The sequence below is a fragment of the Ranitomeya variabilis genome, chromosome 1 (genome assembly GCF_051348905.1).
Source record: "Ranitomeya variabilis isolate aRanVar5 chromosome 1, aRanVar5.hap1, whole genome shotgun sequence".
Classification (NCBI taxonomy): domain Eukaryota; kingdom Metazoa; phylum Chordata; class Amphibia; order Anura; family Dendrobatidae; genus Ranitomeya; species Ranitomeya variabilis.
In genome coordinates, this window is record NC_135232.1 from 1,161,162,160 (window position 1) to 1,161,177,561 (window position 15,402).

The following is a 15,402-nucleotide window of genomic DNA, read 5'->3' on the forward strand; positions in this document are numbered from 1 at the left end:
TAGCTGTGATCGTAGCGGGGTGTGTACACATACTCCATGTATACGCCGTACGCTCACCATTAGCTTTCCGATAACCGGCCTAGTGGTGCCAACAGGCTGCGGCCTTCTCTGCTGATCGTCAGCAAATCGAGTAATTGTCCGGACGATAGGGGGCAGTAGAGAGCTTCACTCCAAAGACCACAGCGGGTGGTACTCGGGACCCTCCCGGCCTGTGATATCAGGGTTTGTGGGACTAAGAAAGTCCTGACAAAGAGAATGAGAAGGAGGAGGGCAGAATGAGAAGGCGGAGGACAGAATGAGAAGGCCGAGGACAGAATGAGAAGGCCGAGGACAGAATGAGAAGGCCGAGGACAGAATGAGAAGGCCGAGGACAGAATGAGAAGGCCGAGGACAGAATGAGAAGGCCGAGGACAGAATGAGAAGGCCGAGGACAGAATGAGAAGGCCGAGGACAGAATGAGAAGGCCGAGGACAGAATGAGAAGGCCGAGGACAGAATGAGAAGGCCGAGGACAGAATGAGAAGGCCGAGGACAGAATGAGAAGGCCGAGGACAGAATGAGAAGGCCGAGGACAGAATGAGAAGGCCGAGGACAGAATGAGAAGGCCGAGGACAGAATGAGAAGGCCGAGGACAGAATGAGAAGGCCGAGGACAGAATGAGAAGGCCGAGGACAGAATGAGAAGGCCGAGGACAGAATGAGAAGGCCGAGGACAGAATGAGAAGGCCGAGGACAGAATGAGAAGGCCGAGGACAGAATGAGAAGGCCGAGGACAGAATGAGAAGGCCGAGGACAGAATGAGAAGGCCGAGGACAGAATGAGAAGGCCGAGGACAGAATGAGAAGGCCGAGGACAGAATGAGAAGGCCGAGGACAGAATGAGAAGGCCGAGGACAGAATGAGAAGGCCGAGGACAGAATGAGAAGGCCGAGGACAGAATGAGAAGGCCGAGGACAGAATGAGAAGGCCGAGGACAGAATGAGAAGGCCGAGGACAGAATGAGAAGGCCGAGGACAGAATGAGAAGGCCGAGGACAGAATGAGAAGGCCGAGGACAGAATGAGAAGGCCGAGGACAGAATGAGAAGGCCGAGGACAGAATGAGAAGGCCGAGGACAGAATGAGAAGGCCGAGGACAGAATGAGAAGGCCGAGGACAGAATGAGAAGGCCGAGGACAGAATGAGAAGGCCGAGGACAGAATGAGAAGGCCGAGGACAGAATGAGAAGGCCGAGGACAGAATGAGAAGGCCGAGGACAGAATGAGAAGGCCGAGGACAGAATGAGAAGGCCGAGGACAGAATGAGAAGGCCGAGGACAGAATGAGAAGGCCGAGGACAGAATGAGAAGGCCGAGGACAGAATGAGAAGGCCGAGGACAGAATGAGAAGGCCGAGGACAGAATGAGAAGGCCGAGGACAGAATGAGAAGGCCGAGGACAGAATGAGAAGGCCGAGGACAGAATGAGAAGGCCGAGGACAGAATGAGAAGGCCGAGGACAGAATGAGAAGGCCGAGGACAGAATGAGAAGGCCGAGGACAGAATGAGAAGGCCGAGGACAGAATGAGAAGGCCGAGGACAGAATGAGAAGGCCGAGGACAGAATGAGAAGGCCGAGGACAGAATGAGAAGGCCGAGGACAGAATGAGAAGGCCGAGGACAGAATGAGAAGGCCGAGGACAGAATGAGAAGGCCGAGGACAGAATGAGAAGGCCGAGGACAGAATGAGAAGGCCGAGGACAGAATGAGAAGGCCGAGGACAGAATGAGAAGGCCGAGGACAGAATGAGAAGGCCGAGGACAGAATGAGAAGGCCGAGGACAGAATGAGAAGGCCGAGGACAGAATGAGAAGGCCGAGGACAGAATGAGAAGGCCGAGGACAGAATGAGAAGGCCGAGGACAGAATGAGAAGGCCGAGGACAGAATGAGAAGGCCGAGGACAGAATGAGAAGGCCGAGGACAGAATGAGAAGGCCGAGGACAGAATGAGAAGGCCGAGGACAGAATGAGAAGGCCGAGGACAGAATGAGAAGGCCGAGGACAGAATGAGAAGGCCGAGGACAGAATGAGAAGGCCGAGGACAGAATGAGAAGGCCGAGGACAGAATGAGAAGGCCGAGGACAGAATGAGGAGGCCGAGGACAGAATGAGGAGGCCGAGGACAGAATGAGAAGGCCGAGGACAGAATGAGAAGGCCGAGGACAGAATGAGGAGGCCGAGGACAGAATGAGGAGGCCGAGGACAGAATGAGAAGGCCGAGGACAGAATGAGGAGGCCGAGGACAGAATGAGAAGGCCGAGGACAGAATGAGAAGGCCGAGGACAGAATGAGAAGGCCGAGGACAGAATGAGAAGGCCGAGGACAGAATGAGAAGGCCGAGGACAGAATGAGAAGGCCGAGGACAGAATGAGAAGGCCGAGGACAGAATGAGAAGGCCGAGGACAGAATGAGAAGGCCGAGGACAGAATGAGAAGGCCGAGGACAGAATGAGAAGGCCGAGGACAGAATGAGAAGGCCGAGGACAGAATGAGAAGGCCGAGGACAGAATGAGACGGCCGAGGACAGAATGAGAAGGCCGAGGACAGAATGAGAAGGCCGAGGACAGAATGAGAAGGCCGAGGACAGAATGAGAAGGCCGAGGACAGAATGAGAAGGCCGAGGACAGAATGAGAAGGCCGAGGACAGAATGAGAAGGCCGAGGACAGAATGAGAAGGCCGAGGACAGAATGAGAAGGCCGAGGACAGAATGAGAAGGCCGAGGACAGAATGAGAAGGCCGAGGACAGAATGAGAAGGCCGAGGACAGAATGAGAAGGCCGAGGACAGAATGAGAAGGCCGAGGACAGAATGAGAAGGCCGAGGACAGAATGAGAAGGCCGAGGACAGAATGAGAAGGCCGAGGACAGAATGAGAAGGCCGAGGACAGAATGAGAAGGCCGAGGACAGAATGAGAAGGCCGAGGACAGAATGAGAAGGCCGAGGACAGAATGAGAAGGCCGAGGACAGAATGAGAAGGCCGAGGACAGAATGAGAAGGCCGAGGACAGAATGAGAAGGCCGAGGACAGAATGAGAAGGCCGAGGACAGAATGAGAAGGCCGAGGACAGAATGAGAAGGCCGAGGACAGAATGAGAAGGCCGAGGACAGAATGAGAAGGCCGAGGACAGAATGAGAAGGCCGAGGACAGAATGAGAAGGCCGAGGACAGAATGAGAAGGCCGAGGACAGAATGAGAAGGCCGAGGACAGAATGAGAAGGCCGAGGACAGAATGAGAAGGCCGAGGACAGAATGAGAAGGCCGAGGACAGAATGAGAAGGCCGAGGACAGAATGAGAAGGCCGAGGACAGAATGAGAAGGCCGAGGACAGAATGAGAAGGCCGAGGACAGAATGAGAAGGCCGAGGACAGAATGAGAAGGCCGAGGACAGAATGAGAAGGCCGAGGACAGAATGAGAAGGCCGAGGACAGAATGAGAAGGCCGAGGACAGAATGAGAAGGCCGAGGACAGAATGAGAAGGCCGAGGACAGAATGAGAAGGCCGAGGACAGAATGAGAAGGCCGAGGACAGAATGAGAAGGCCGAGGACAGAATGAGAAGGCCGAGGACAGAATGAGAAGGCCGAGGACAGAATGAGAAGGCCGAGGACAGAATGAGAAGGCCGAGGACAGAATGAGAAGGCCGAGGACAGAATGAGAAGGCCGAGGACAGAATGAGAAGGCCGAGGACAGAATGAGAAGGCCGAGGACAGAATGAGAAGGCCGAGGACAGAATGAGAAGGCCGAGGACAGAATGAGAAGGCCGAGGACAGAATGAGAAGGCCGAGGACAGAATGAGAAGGCCGAGGACAGAATGAGAAGGCCGAGGACAGAATGAGAAGGCCGAGGACAGAATGAGAAGGCCGAGGACAGAATGAGAAGGCCGAGGACAGAATGAGAAGGCCGAGGACAGAATGAGAAGGCCGAGGACAGAATGAGAAGGCCGAGGACAGAATGAGAAGGCCGAGGACAGAATGAGAAGGCCGAGGACAGAATGAGAAGGCCGAGGACAGAATGAGAAGGCGGAGGACAGAATGAGAAGGCGGAGGACAGAATGAGAAGGAGGAGGACAGAATGAGAAGGCGGAGGACAGAATGAGAAGGCGGAGGACAGAATGAGAAGGAGGAGGACAGAATGAGAAGGCGGAGGACAGAATGAGAAAGCGGAGGATAGAATGAGAAGGAGGAGGACAGAATGAGGAGGAGGACAGAATGAGAAGGCGGAGGACAGAATGAGAAGGAGGAGGACAGAATGAGAAGGCGGAGGACAGAATGAGAAGGCGGAGGACAGAATGAGAAGGAGGAGGACAGAATGAGAAGGCGGAGGACAGAATGAGATGGCGGAGGACAGAATGAGAAGGCGGAGGACAGAATGAGAAGGCGGAGGACAGAATGAGAAGGCGGAGGACAGAATGAGAAGGAGGAGGACAGAATGAGAAGGCGGAGGACAGAATGAGAAGGAGGAGGACAGAATGAGAAGGCGGAAGACAGAATGAGAAGGCGGAGGACAGAATGAGAAGGAGGAGGACAGAATGAGAAGGAGGAGGACAGAATGAGATGGCGGAGGACAGAATGGGAAGGCGGAGGACAGAATGAGATGGCGGAGGTCTGAATGAGATGGCGGAGGACAGAATGAGAAGGTGGAGGACAGAATGAGAAGGCGGAGGTATCAGTGTAATCAGTATAACGGCACCGACCTGACACTGTCTGTAGTCACTGAGCACAATGCTGATCACAGGTATCAGTGTAATCAGTATAACGGCACCGACCTGACACTGTCTGTAGTCACTGAGCACAATCCTGATCACAGGTATCAGTGTAATCAGTATAACGGCACCGACCTGACACTGTCTGTAGTCACTGAGCACAATCCTGATCACAGGTATCAGTGTAATCAGTATAAAGGAACCGACCTGACAGTGTCTGTAGTCACTGAACACAATCCTGATCACAGGTATCAGTGTAATCAGTATAACGGCACCGACCTGACACTGCCTGTAGTCACTGAGCACAATGCTGATCACAGGTATCAGTGTAATTAGTATAACGGCACCGACCTGACACTGCCTGTAGTCACTGAGCACAATGCTGATCACAGGTATCAGTGTAATCAGTATAACGGCACCGACCTGACAGTGTCTGTAGTCACTGAACACAATCCTGATCACAGGTATCAGTGTAATCAGTATAACGGCACCGACCTGACACTGTCTGTAGTCACGGAGCACAATCCTGATCACAGGTATCAGTGTAATCAGTATAACGGCACCGATCTGACACTGTCTGTAGTCACTGAGCACAATCCTGATCACAGGTATCAGTGTAATCAGTATAACGGCACCGACCTGATACTGTCTGTAGTCACTGAGCACAATCCTGATCACAGGTATCAGTGTAATCAGTATAACGGCACCGACCTGACACTGTCTGTAGTCACTGAGCACAATCCTGATCACAGGCATCAATGTAATCAGTATAACGGCACCGACCTGACACTGCCTGTAGTTACTGAGCACAATCCTGATCACAGGCATCAATGTAATCAGTATAACGGCACCGACCTGACACTGCCTGTAGTCACTGAGCACAATCCTGATCACAGGTATCAGTGTAATCAGTATAACGGCACTGACCTGACACTGTCTGTAGTCACTGAGCACAATCCTGATCACAGGTATCAGTGTAATCAGTATAACGGCTCCGACCTGACACTGTCTGTAGTCACTGGGCACAATCCTGATCACAGGTATCAGTGTAATGAGTATAACGGCACCGACCTGACACTGCCTGTAGTCACTGAGCACAATCCTGATCACAGGTATCAGTGTAATCAGTATAACTGCACCGACCTGACACTGCCTGTAGTCACTGAGCACAATCCTGATCACAGGTATCAGTGTAATCAGTATAACAGCACCGACCTGACACTGTCTGTAGTCACTGAGCACAATCCTGATCACAGGTATCAGTGTAATCAGTATAACGGCACCGACCTGACACTGTCTGTAGTCACTGAGCACAATCCTGATCACAGGTATCAGTGTAATCAGTATGACAGCACCGACCTGACACTGTCTGTAGTCACTGAGCACAATCCTGATCACAGGTATCAGTGTAATCAGTATAACGGCACCGACCTGACACTGTCTGTAGTCACTGAGCACAATCCTGATCACAGGTATCAGTGTAATCAGTATAACGGCTCCGACCTGACACTGTCTGTAGTCACTGAGCACAATCCTGATCACAGGCATCAGTGTAATCAGTATAACGGCTCCGACCTGACAGTCTGTAGTCACTGAGCACAATCCTGATCACAGGTATCAGTGTAATCAGTATAACAGCACCGACCTGACACTGTCTGTAGTCACTGAGCACAATCCTGATCACAGGTATCAGTGTAATCAGTATAACGGCACCGACCTGACACTGCCTGTAGTTACTGAGCACAATCCTGATCACAGGCATCAATGTAATCAGTATAACGGCACCGACCTGACACTGCCTGTAGTCACTGAGCACAATCCTGATCACAGGTATCAGTGTAATCAGTAAAACGGCACTGACCTGACACTGTCTGTAGTCACTGAGCACAATCCTGATCACAGGTATCAGTGTAATCAGTATAACGGCTCCGACCTGACACTGTCTGTAGTCACTGGGCACAATCCTGATCACAGGTATCAGTGTAATGAGTATAACGGCACCGACCTGACACTGCCTGTAGTCACTGAGCACAATCCTGATCACAGGTATCAGTGTAATCAGTATAACTGCACCGACCTGACACTGCCTGTAGTCACTGAGCACAATCCTGATCACAGGTATCAGTGTAATCAGTATAACAGCACCGACCTGACACTGTCTGTAGTCACTGAGCACAATCCTGATCACAGGTATCAGTGTAATCAGTATAACGGCATCGACCTGACACTGTCTGTAGTCACTGAGCACAATCCTGATCACAGGTATCAGTGTAATCAGTATGACAGCACCGACCTGACACTGTCTGTAGTCACTGAGCACAATCCTGATCACAGGTATCAGTGTAATCAGTATAACGGCACCGACCTGACACTGTCTGTAGTCACTGAGCACAATCCTGATCACAGGTATCAGTGTAATCAGTATAACGGCTCCGACCTGACACTGTCTGTAGTCACTGAGCACAATCCTGATCACAGGCATCAGTGTAATCAGTATAACGGCTCCGACCTGACAGTCTGTAGTCACTGAGCACAATCCTGATCACAGGTATCAGTGTAATCAGTATAACAGCACCGACCTGACACTGTCTGTAGTCACTGAGCACAATCCTGATCACAGGTATCAGTGTAATCAGTATAACGGCACCGACCTGACACTGCCTGTAGTCACTGAGCACAATCCTGATCACAGGTATCAGTGTAATCAGTATAACTGCACCGACCTGACACTGCCTGTAGTCACTGAGCACAATCCTGATCACAGGTATCAGTGTAATCAGTATAACAGCACCGACCTGACACTGTCTGTAGTCACTGAGCACAATCCTGATCACAGGTATCAGTGTAATCAGTATAACGGCACCGACCTGACACTGTCTGTAGTCACTGAGCACAATCCTGATCACAGGTATCAGTGTAATCAGTATGACAGCACCGACCTGACACTGTCTGTAGTCACTGAGCACAATCCTGATCACAGGTATCAGTGTAATCAGTATAACGGCACCGACCTGACACTGTCTGTAGTCACTGAGCACAATCCTGATCACAGGTATCAGTGTAATCAGTATAACGGCTCCGACCTGACACTGTCTGTAGTCACTGAGCACAATCCTGATCACAGGCATCAGTGTAATCAGTATAACGGCTCCGACCTGACAGTCTGTAGTCACTGAGCACAATCCTGATCACAGGTATCAGTGTAATCAGTATAACAGCACCGACCTGACACTGTCTGTAGTCACTGAGCACAATCCTGATCACAGGTATCAGTGTAATCAGTATAACGGCACCGACCTGACACTGCCTGTAGTTACTGAGCACAATCCTGATCACAGGCATCAATGTAATCAGTATAACGGCACCGACCTGACACTGCCTGTAGTCACTGAGCACAATCCTGATCACAGGTATCAGTGTAATCAGTAAAACGGCACTGACCTGACACTGTCTGTAGTCACTGAGCACAATCCTGATCACAGGTATCAGTGTAATCAGTATAACGGCTCCGACCTGACACTGTCTGTAGTCACTGGGCACAATCCTGATCACAGGTATCAGTGTAATGAGTATAACGGCACCGACCTGACACTGCCTGTAGTCACTGAGCACAATCCTGATCACAGGTATCAGTGTAATCAGTATAACTGCACCGACCTGACACTGCCTGTAGTCACTGAGCACAATCCTGATCACAGGTATCAGTGTAATCAGTATAACAGCACCGACCTGACACTGTCTGTAGTCACTGAGCACAATCCTGATCACAGGTATCAGTGTAATCAGTATAACGGCATCGACCTGACACTGTCTGTAGTCACTGAGCACAATCCTGATCACAGGTATCAGTGTAATCAGTATGACAGCACCGACCTGACACTGTCTGTAGTCACTGAGCACAATCCTGATCACAGGTATCAGTGTAATCAGTATAACGGCACCGACCTGACACTGTCTGTAGTCACTGAGCACAATCCTGATCACAGGTATCAGTGTAATCAGTATAACGGCTCCGACCTGACACTGTCTGTAGTCACTGAGCACAATCCTGATCACAGGCATCAGTGTAATCAGTATAACGGCTCCGACCTGACAGTCTGTAGTCACTGAGCACAATCCTGATCACAGGTATCAGTGTAATCAGTATAACAGCACCGACCTGACACTGTCTGTAGTCACTGAGCACAATCCTGATCACAGGTATCAGTGTAATCAGTATAACGGCACCGACCTGACACTGCCTGTAGTCACTGAGCACAATCCTGATCACAGGTATCAGTGTAATCAGTATAACGGCACAGACCAGACACTGTCTGTAGTCACTGAGCACAATCCTGATCACAGGTATCAGTGTAATCAGTATAACGGCGCTGACCTGACACTGTGTGTAGTCACTGAGCACAATCCTGATCACAGGTATCAGTGTAATCAGTATAACGGCTCCGACCTGACACTGTCTGTAGTCACTGAGCACAATCCTGATCACAGGCATCAGTGTAATCAGTATAACGGCTCCGACCTGACAGTCTGTAGTCACTGAGCACAATCCTGATCACAGGTATCAGTGTAATCAGTATAACGGCTCCGACCTGACACTGTCTGTAGTCACTGAGCACAATCCTGATCACAGGCATCAGTGTAATCAGTATAACGGCTCCGACCTGACAGTCTGTAGTCACTGAGCACAATCCTGATCACAGATATCAGTGTAATCAGTATAGCGGCACCGACCTGACACTGTCTGTAGTCACTGAGCACAATCCTGATCACAGGTATCAGTGTAATCAGTATAACAGCACCGACCTGACACTGTCTGTAGTCACTGAGCACAATCCTGATCACAGGTATCAGTGTAATCAGTATAACGGCACCGACCTGACACTGTCTGTAGTCACTGAGCACAATCCTGATCACAGGTATCAGTGTAATCAGTATAGCGGCACCGACCTGACACTGTCTGTAGTCACTGAGCACAATCCTGATCACAGGTATCAGTGTAATCAGTATAACGGCTCCGACCTGACACTGTCTGTAGTCACTGGGCACAATCCTGATCACAGGTATCAGTGTAATGAGTATAACGGCACCGACCTGACACTGCCTGTAGTCACTGAGCACAATCCTGATCACAGGTATCAGTGTAATCAGTATAACTGCACCGACCTGACACTGCCTGTAGTCACTGAGCACAATCCTGATCACAGGTATCAGTGTAATCAGTATAACAGCACCGACCTGACACTGTCTGTAGTCACTGAGCACAATCCTGATCACAGGTATCAGTGTAATCAGTATAACGGCACCGACCTGACACTGTCTGTAGTCACTGAGCACAATCCTGATCACAGGTATCAGTGTAATCAGTATGACAGCACCGACCTGACACTGTCTGTAGTCACTGAGCACAATCCTGATCACAGGTATCAGTGTAATCAGTATAACGGCACCGACCTGACACTGTCTGTAGTCACTGAGCACAATCCTGATCACAGGTATCAGTGTAATCAGTATAACGGCTCCGACCTGACACTGTCTGTAGTCACTGAGCACAATCCTGATCACAGGCATCAGTGTAATCAGTATAACGGCTCCGACCTGACAGTCTGTAGTCACTGAGCACAATCCTGATCACAGGTATCAGTGTAATCAGTATAACAGCACCGACCTGACACTGTCTGTAGTCACTGAGCACAATCCTGATCACAGGTATCAGTGTAATCAGTATAACGGCACCGACCTGACACTGCCTGTAGTCACTGAGCACAATCCTGATCACAGGTATCAGTGTAATCAGTATAACGGCACCGACCTGACACTGTCTGTAGTCACTGAGCACAATCCTGATCACAGGTATCAGTGTAATCAGTATAACGGCTCCGACCTGACACTGTCTGTAGTCACTGAGCACAATCCTGATCACAGGTATCAGTGTAATCAGTATAACGGCGCTGACCTGACACTGTGTGTAGTCACTGAGCACAATCCTGATCACAGGTATCAGTGTAATCAGTATAACGGCTCCGACCTGACACTGTCTGTAGTCACTGAGCACAATCCTGATCACAGGCATCAGTGTAATCAGTATAACGGCTCCGACCTGACAGTCTGTAGTCACTGAGCACAATCCTGATCACAGGTATCAGTGTAATCAGTATAACGGCTCCGACCTGACACTGTCTGTAGTCACTGAGCACAATCCTGATCACAGGCATCAGTGTAATCAGTATAACGGCTCCGACCTGACAGTCTGTAGTCACTGAGCACAATCCTGATCACAGATATCAGTGTAATCAGTATAGCGGCACCGACCTGACACTGTCTGTAGTCACTGAGCACAATCCTGATCACAGGTATCAGTGTAATCAGTATAACAGCACCGACCTGACACTGTCTGTAGTCACTGAGCACAATCCTGATCACAGGTATCAGTGTAATCAGTATAACGGCACCGACCTGACACTGTCTGTAGTCACTGAGCACAATCCTGATCACAGGTATCAGTGTAATCAGTATAGCGGCACCGACCTGACACTGTCTGTAGTCACTGAGCACAATCCTGATCACATGGCACTTTAATGAGAAAAAGAACGGCAAAGATGATAAAAAGGAGGAAAGATGAAAAAGAGACAAATATATGGAGGAGAAGAAAGATGGAAAAGTATCTGCAGCGTCCACAGGTTCCGATACTGCGGTCCCCCAGATTCAGGATTGCAGCAACGCACACAAGATCACGCAGCAATGATGCCGCATATGCAGCAGTTAAGGCAGCGAGAGCCGGACCCTGTAGGATCTGATGGGGGACGCTGTAGCATCTGATGGGGGGACTCTGTATCTTATGATGGGGGACCCTGTAGCTTATGATGGGGGGACCCTGTAGGATCTGATGGGGGACCCTGTATCTTATGATGGGGGACCCTGTAGCTTATGATGGGGGGACCCTGTAGGATCTGATGGGGGGCCCTGTAGCTTATGATGGGGGGACTCTGTAGGATGTGATGGGGGGACCCTGTAGGATCTGATGGGGGACCCTGTAGGATCTGATGGGGGGACCCTGTAGCTTATGATGGGGGGACCCTGTAGCTTATGATGGGGGGACCTGTAGCTTATGATGGGGGGACCCTGTAGCTTATGATGGGGGGACCCTGTAGCTTATGATGGGGGGACCCTGTAGCTTATGATGGGGGGACCTGTAGCTTATGATGGGGGGACCCTGTAGCTTATGATGGGGGGGACCTGTAGCTTATGATGGGGGGACCCTGTAGCTTATGATGGGGGACCTGTAGCTTATGATGGGGGGACCTGTAGCTTATGATGGGGGGACCCTGTAGCTTATGATGGGGGGACCTGTAGCTTATGATGGGGGGACCTGTAGCTTATGATGGGGGGACCTGTAGCTTATGATGGGGGGACCCTGTAGCTTATGATGGGGGGACCTGTAGCTTATGATGGGGGGACCCTGTAGCTTATGATGGGGGGACCTGTAGCTTATGATGGGGGGACCCTGTAGCTTATGATGGGGGGACCCTGTAGCTTATGATGGGGGGACCCTGTAGCTTATGATGGGGGGACCTGTAGCTTATGATGGGGGGACCCTGTAGCTTATGATGGGGGGGACCTGTAGCTTATGATGGGGGGACCCTGTAGCTTATGATGGGGGACCTGTAGCTTATGATGGGGGGACCTGTAGCTTATGATGGGGGGACCCTGTAGCTTATGATGGGGGGACCTGTAGCTTATGATGGGGGGACCTGTAGCTTATGATGGGGGGACCTGTAGCTTATGATGGGGGGACCCTGTAGCTTATGATGGGGGGACCTGTAGCTTATGATGGGGGGACCCTGTAGCTTATGATGGGGGGACCTGTAGCTTATGATGGGGGGACCCTGTAGCTTATGATGGGGGGACCTGTAGCTTATGATGGGGGGACCTGTAGCTTATGATGGGGGGACCCTGTAGCTTATGATGGGGGGACCTGTAGCTTATGATGGGGGGACCCGTAGCTTATGATGGGGGGACCCTGTAGCTTATGATGGGGGGACCCTGTAGCTTATGATGGGGGGACCCTGTAGCTTATGATGGGGGGACCCTGTAACTTATGATGGGGGACCTGTAGCTTATGATGGGGGGACCTGTAGCTTATGATGGGGGGACCTGTAGCTTATGATGGGGGGACCCTGTAGGATCTGATGGGGGCCCTGTAGCTTATGATGGGGGGACCTGTAGGATCTGATGGGGGGACTCTGTAGCTTATGATGGGGGGACCCTGTAGGATATGATGGGGGCCCTGTAGCTTATGATGGGGGGACCCTGTAGCTTATGATGGGGGGACCTGTAGCTTATGATGGGGGGACCCTGTAACTTATGATGGGGACCCTGTAGCTTATGATGGGGGGACTCTGTAGCTTATGATGGGGGGACTCTGTAGGATCTGATGGGGGGACCCTGTAGCTTATGATGGGGGGACCTGTAAGATCTGATGGGGGGACCTGTAGCTTATGATGGGGGGACCCTGTAGGATATGATGGGGGCCCTGTAGCTTATGATGGGGGGACCCTGTAGGATCTGATGGGGGGACCCTGTAGCTTATGATGGGGGGACCTGTGGGATCTGATGGGGGGACTCTGTAGCTTATGATGGGGGGACCTGTAGCTTATGATGGGGGGACCCTGTAGCTTATGATGGGGGGACCTGTAGCTTATGATGGGGGGACCTGTGGGATCTGATGGAGGGACTCTGTAGCTTATGATGGGGGGACCTGTAGCTTATGATGGGGGGACCCTGTAGGATATGATGGGGGGGACCTGTAGCTTATGATGGGGGGACCCTGTAGGATCTGATGGGGGGACTCTGTAGCTTATGATGGGGGACCTGTAGCTTATGATGGGGGACCTGTAGCTTATGATGGGGGACCTGTAGCTTATGATGGGGGGACCCTGTAGGATATGATGGGGGCCCTGTAGCTTATGATGGGGGGACCCTGTAGGATCTGATGGGGGCCCTGTAGCTTATGATGGGGGGACCCTGTAGGATCTGATGGGGGCCCTGTAGCTTATGATGGGGGGACCCTGTAGGATATGATGGGGGCCCTGTAGCTTATGATGGGGGGACCCTGTAGGATATGATGGGGGCCCTGTAGCTTATGATGGGGGGACCCTGTAGGATCTGATGGGGGCCCTGTAGCTTATGATGGGGGGACCCTGTAGGATATGATGGGGGCCCTGTAGCTTATGATGGGGGGACCCTGTAGGATATGATGGGGGCCCTGTAGCTTATGATGGGGGGACCCTGTAGGATCTGATGGGGGCCCTGTAGCTTATGATGGGGGGACCCTGTAGGATATGATGGGGGCCCTGTAGCTTATGATGGGGGGACCCTGTAGGATATGATGGGGGCCCTGTAGCTTATGATGGGGGGACCCTGTAGGATATGATGGGGGCCCTGTAGCTTATGATGGGGGGACCCTGTAGGATATGATGGGGGCCCTGTAGCTTATGATGGGGGGACCCTGTAGGATATGATGGGGGCCCTGTAGCTTATGATGGGGGGACCCTGTAGGATCTGATGGGGGCCCTGTAGCTTATGATGGGGGGACCCTGTAGGATATGATGGGGGCCCTGTAGCTTATGATGGGGGGACCCTGTAGGATATGATGGGGGCCCTGTAGCTTATGATGGGGGGACCCTGTAGGATATGATGGGGGCCCTGTAGCTTATGATGGGGGGACCCTGTAGGATCTGATGGGGGACCCTGTAGGATCTGATGGGGGGACCCTGTAGCTTATGATGGGGGGACCCTGTAGGATCTGATGGGGGACCCTGTAGGATCTGATGGGGGGACCCTGTAGCTTATGATGGGGGACCCTGTAGCTTATGATGGGGGACGCTGGATGTGAAACGCTCATTCATGAAGCACAAATACAGAGAAATAACAAATGTGACGGCTCTGCCCCCGTATACCGCAGCACGCGGGGTCTGACACAGGGGAGGCGGTGACTGTCACATCGGTGCCACATCATCTACAGCAAGACAGAGAGGAGGAACATGGAGGACATAGATATATATATATAGATATATACAGCACAGAGCGCGGAGTGCGGGGCACTGACCGGATAACACACAGGAACAAGGTACATTGTATGCAGAGACCGGAGGAACCAACCTGAGCTCCTGCCTGCAGCCCTGCACACAGCTTCTACCCACAATGCCCTGCACACAGCTTCTACCCACAATGCCCTGCACAGCTTCTACCCACAATGCCCTGCACACAGCTTCTACCCACAATGCCCTGCACACAGCTTCTACCCACAATGCCCTGCACACAGCTTCTACCCACAATGCCCTGCACCGCCTCTACCCACAATGCCCTGCACACAGCTTCTACCCACAATGCCCTGCACACAGCTTCTACCCACAATGCCCTGCACACAGCTTCTACCCACAATGCACTGCACACAGCTTCTACCCACAATGCCCTGCACACAGCTTCTACCCACAATGCCCTGCACACAGCTTCTACCCACAATGCACTGCACACAGCTTCTACCCACAATGCCCTGCACACAGCTTCTACCCACAATGCCCTGCACAGCTTCTACCCACAATGCCCTGCACACAGCTTCTACCCACAATGCCCTGCACACAGCTTCTACCCACAATGCCCTGCACAGCTTCTACCCA